The sequence below is a fragment of the Gadus macrocephalus genome, chromosome 1 (genome assembly GCF_031168955.1).
Source record: "Gadus macrocephalus chromosome 1, ASM3116895v1".
In the NCBI taxonomy this organism is placed as follows: Eukaryota; Metazoa; Chordata; class Actinopteri; order Gadiformes; family Gadidae; genus Gadus; species Gadus macrocephalus.
Genome location: NC_082382.1, coordinates 16,286,909 through 16,292,908, shown reverse-complemented (window position 1 = coordinate 16,292,908; position 6,000 = coordinate 16,286,909).

Genomic DNA, 6,000 nt, shown 5'->3' with positions numbered 1-6,000 from the left:
AAACAGCCCCTTCCTCCCTCCCTTCTCCCTTCCTCCCTGCTCCCTTCCTCTTTACTCCCCCCCTGAAATTACTCCACCATTGAGGAATGTTGCATTCCTGCACCGGTGGAGGAGTGATGATAATGCCATGTGTAAAACATGTCATTGAGCATTCAGAGAGGAGCCGGGAAATTGGCTCATACAGCAGCAGGTGCAGATAACAAACAACCCACAGATTATAGATCTTATATCCTACCTTCAGCACATTGAAAGGCTCAGTAATAGTCCAATATGCTATAGGCATGGGTAAAGGAAACAGTTATGCACTCTTTTTTATACACATGTATTAATTGGTAGGCACAGTTGGGTAAGCCAATCATTTTTTATAAGATAATTCTATTACAACATAGAGATATTTTCACAAATATACAGGAGGCTGAAGAGACATTATGTATGAAAGCTTGTGTAATGGTTTCCTTCCTTCCTTCAACCCACAGTATGGTGCGGAATGCTCAGCACTCATTTTCATATAGTCATGGATGCAAACTCACTGAAAGGCAAAACCGATGTCGTTATATTTTTTAAGCATTAGTTGGTAGTGATGCATATCTTGGGCGCAGGGAGACTTGGCAAATCAGGCAGCAGAAAAAAGATGAGGCCTTCTTGAAATTGTGGGCTAAATCAATTGTAAACCACAATTTGTAGTTTGTTGTCAAAGCCCAGTTTAAAATTAGCGTTTTTTGTTAGCTATTCAGAATCGTAATGTTTTTTGTTTTTGTAATGAAAAATGTGTTCGGGTCTCAAATTAGAACACTTAATATTCACATACAGACTGTCCAATGAAATGGATCCTTTTTTGCCCTAGACCTAATTTCTAGCTCTGAAAATGCTTGCGACCCCATCCCCCGACTTTTATGCTTGCACACAAATAGCTTTTACCCAATCAACATATGCCGTATAGCAATATCCTTGTGAACGTAATCAAATTGCTGTACTCACGCATTTGCTCATGGCTATGAATGATGAGGCAGTCCTTTTGTGTGTACAGGAATAAAATGGATCATTAAATATCTATAACTTATGTCAGCATTCTCCTGCAACGTCATTTACATATCAGAGTAGTCCCAAGTGGGGTCGAGACCCCAACGTCGGGGACCACTGAACAAATGCTTCAAACATCACACACACACACGATTGAGTAAACTTGATGGATAAGGACAAAAATGGACAAACAACTTAGTGTGGGATGGAGTTTTTATATGAGGGCTCCGGGCCCACCAGTGCTGTGCACACACAGCACTGGTGTGCACACACAGCACTGGTGCCGCTGGTGTGAGCATCAAAGCCTCAGAGCACTCAGGGTTGGGGATGTCGATTAATTAATAAAAGGGCGGACACGAGAACTGTGTGTGTGTGTGTGTGTGTGTGTGTGTGTGTGTGTGTGTGTGTGTGTGTGTGTGTGTGTGTGTGTGTGTGTGTGTGTGTGTGTGTGTGTGTGTGTGTGTGTGTGTGTGTGTGTGTGTGTGTGTGTGTGTGCGCGCGCGTCTGGCGGCTAAGCGACAGTAGTGTTAGCATACCAAAGCCTTGTGTTTCACTGGCTCCATTAAGGAGCGGCAACTCCAACTGGGATTCTGCTCTGTGCCTCTGCCAAGAATCTCTCTCTTTCCGCCGCTTTCTCTCCCTCTGCCTTTCTGCACTTCCTTCCCCCTTTCCTGAACACTTGAGCACACTTACACACACGCACAAAAAAACATATTACGCACATATGGCCTAGCCAGTGCTCCATAGGCAAGAGAAGTGGAAGTATCTGCAGGGACGATTTAGCGAGCTAAACTTTCGTCTGATATTAGCTTTGAATTAAATGTGTCTGCAGACGGTTCTGTTAACCAGCTGTGATGAGTAATCGTGCCAAAGGGCATGGGAGGAGACCGGGTTCAGTACCTCTTCCTGTGTACGCACTCAAGCTGCAATTTCCATGGAAGAATGGAGGAACATCCAAACAAGCTGCATCTTTGTCCCAGTCTCACGCACACACACACGCGCACGCACGCACGCACGCACGCACGCACGCACGCACGCACGCACGCACGCACGCACGCACGCACGCACGCACGCACGCACGCACGCACGCACGCACGCACGCACGCACGCACGCACGCACGCACGCACGCACGCACGCACACACACACACACACACACACACACACACACACACACACACACACACACACACACACACACACACACACACACACACACACACACACACACACACACACACACACACACTTTTGATTTCCTGAAGATCTTTAGAGGGAAAGAACATTGTGCAGAAGTTGTGACTTGGCGACTGTGAATATCTGAGTGGATGTTCCCCAGCCGGCCATCATTCAGCTCGCCTGAGGGGGCTGGACAATGAGGGCTCTGTTGGGGTTAAGTGTTTAAAAGGGGACACAGAGCTATCTGTCTACCTCTTATCTGGGCAGATGGAGCTAATACCGAGGTACAATGTGGAAGCAGTCCAAGCTAAAACACATGCGGGTGCAGTTCAATTATCTCCTAAAACATGAGCTAGAAATAGACGGCACAACACATAATGAACTAATGACTTGAATGCATTTATTTGTATGCATGACTTTTTGGTTTGTTTATCTCCAGTGAGGCAATCGACACTGTCTACAATATAATTGCAGTATAATTGCATATTCAAATCAAACTATTTATCTTTATTTAAGAAGTGAAAAGAAAAAACACATCAGCGAAAAACACTTATATCGTGGCGTTCTGTTAATGGTCACCAATTGTTAAATTGATTTCTGCATTGTGCTAATGACTTTTAATGCACTGGAAGGTCAAGTGCTAATCTATATTTGGCCCTCTGAACTCCCTGTGCACTAGTGCGAATGATGTGATCCCCATAGAATGCCTTTAATGCTTTTTCACTGTCTCTGCTCAAAAGGTATTTTACCATTAACCCAGAGGTCCCTATGCTTTGTTCCTTTGCACACTCTTCAGATTCTCTCTTTTCTTCCCCTATTAACAAGATATGTTCTACGTTTTTTATATCCGTTTTCAAGCGAATGTAAAAACATTTCCCAGTATAAATAATCCCAGTGGTGTTTATTCCTGTCTTTTCTTTTATTGAATTTCTTTCTTTTTTTCATTGGATCTCTTACTGAAAGTGAAAGGATCAGATATGTGCGTCTGTTTTTTATCACACACACAGTCTGGATGAGCCTCCACCTTGGTCACTGTTCTGTCTTCATGTTTTCACGCTACATATTTCCAACAGCGCTGCTAGAATATGCCTGCACAGAACCCTGCCAATTCAGCAGAGAGGTTCAAGACAACAGTCACACAGTTAGACGTATCAGAATATAGTCTGATACATGTTATGTGCTTTTTTTACAATTATAATTACTACAAATAAAATATAGCTGCAAATATGATTACATTGTTATTTTTACTTTTGTACTTTTATATGACTTAAAGGCCTACGTGCAGGTTAACCGGAAGTTTTGATTAATGAGTACATAAAGCACTATATCATTTATAAAATGTCTCAAATAGTGTTAAAGTCCAGTTTTTGGCGTTTTTGGCAGTAACGGGTGTTTTCTAACGCCATTCGGCGATGACGTCACGTTGGGGAGACGTGGTGGAAGTAGCCTCAGCCTAGTACTAGAACTATGGCGTCTAAAAGGTGGCAAGAACCACAAATAACATGTATGATGGCCCACAGCAGTATCATCCCCCCAGGCCCAATGACTGGGCCTGGGGGAGCGTGCAGCAGCGGGCATTCAAGGAGTTGCGTCGAGAACTGAGCTCACCCGCTGTCCTTGCACAGTACTGTCCGAACAGAGACACAAAAGTTGCGGCAGATGCTTCCTCATTTGGGCTCGGAGGGATTCTGTCTCAGAAGCAACCGTCAGAGGACTGGCGTCCAGTTGCCTTCATCTCACGCAGCATGACAGAGGCAGAGCGTAGACACGCCCAGATTGAAAAAGAGGCGCTGGCGTTGACATGGGCTTGTGAGCGTTTTCAGTCTTATCTAGTGGGGATGGACTTTCTCATACAGACAGACCACAAACCCCTCATCACCCTACTGAGCAGCAGAGGCCTTGATGATTTGCCCCCACGCGTTCTGAGATGCAGACTGCGACTACTCCGCTTCACATACAGAATTGAACACGTGCCGGGGAAAAATCTAGTAACAGCAGACGCACTTTCCAGGGCTCCAATCCAAACCGCGCCTACAGAGGAGGAAAAGCAGAAACAGAGGTCAGGTTGTACAACAACAACATACTGGAACAATTATCTGCATCAGAGGGGAGACTGGTTCAGATCAGAGCCACAAAGGACACGGATGATGTCTGCAAAAGACTCAAAAACATGGTGCAGACAGGATTGCCAAACAGAAAGGCTCTCCAACCAGAACTTCAACAGTACTGGCAGTATCGCCAGGATCTGCTAGTAGCAGACGGACTGCTAATTAAGGGCAAAAGACTCGTCATCCCAGGTACTATGCAAGAGGAGATGCTCGACAAAATTCATGAAGGTCACCAGGGCATGACAAAATGCATCGCCAGAGCACAGCAGTCTGTATGGTGGCCAGGTCTGACCAAACACATAAAGCAGAAAGTGGAAAACGGTGTAATCTGGGCAAAAGAAGTTCACAATGCACCAGAACCACTGCTGACGACGCCAGTACCTGATAGACCATGGCAGCGCGTTGCAGCAGATATTTTTCAGTGGAAGAGCGCAATGTACCTTGTGGTAATTGACTTCTCACGCTACATTGAAGTAGCCAACCTCACCTCCACCACCACAGGCCATGTCAAGGAGAAGTTGAATGTCATATTCACACACCATGGAGTCCCGGAGACTGTCGTCACAGACAACGGCCCCCAATTCTCAGCAACTGAGATCACGGACTTCGCTAAAGAATATGACTTCAGCCATGTGACCAGCAGCCCCCGTTATCCGCAAAGCAACGGGGAAGCTGAAAGAGCTGTGCAGACGGTGAAATCTCTCATGGGGAAGGGAGAGGATCCACACAAGGCCCTCATGGCTTACAGGGCTACCCCGTTGTCACATGGATCATCCCCAGCACAGCTGTTGATGGGTCGGCATATCAGACCACCTTTGCCCCTTCGCCAGGACAAACTACAGCCTAAGTGGCCTGACCTCCAGGCTTTCAAAAAGAAGGATCAAGGCATGGAGGAGAAACAAACCTTCTGGTTCAATAAAAGACACTGTACAAAAGATAGACAAGACCTCAGACAGTGAGAGGCATGTGTGTGTGTGTGTTTCACGCAGACAAAGAGGTGAAAAAACACAAGCCAAGTCAGTGGCCCAGCTCCAACACCAAGATCTTACAACGTTGACCTACCCTCTGGAAGTCTACGAAGAAACAAACTCCACATCAGGGTCATTCCAGAGACTCCTACCTTGACAAGATCAGGGCGGGTCATAAGAAACCCAACTTGGACTTGTAATCACCAGTCTTATACAGTTAGGGAGCTTGGTTACACAGGGCAGAATAATCCCTGCACAGCTCCGGGGTATAAGGTAGTCCACCCTGACCCCTAGACAGAATGATAATAATAATAATTATATGTTCAGTGTTCTTGGTTTTGGTTAAAGGATATAACACGTCACACACAAGTGGGTTTGTCTCAGGTTTATAGTGTTGAAGATAAATGTTATACTGGAGAGTATGTTTATTGTTAATTAAGAGTATGTTCATTGTTAATCAAGAGTATGTTTATTGTTAATTATTAATACTCAAAGAAAACAAAAGAAATACTGGTACTTCACTAAAAGGGGGAGATGTAGTTATATGCGTAGGAACCTGTAAGGAGGTTGGGGAAGGTTTAAGGGTGAACAACTGTAACGTAAACAAGCATGTAATAAAGTAACCAAGGCTACACCGGCAACACGAGTGTCTTCGTCTATAAAACCTGCACAGTATATCATAGATCCCAGTCAGAGGAGAATGAGTGGAGAGTTGCAATCATTTAG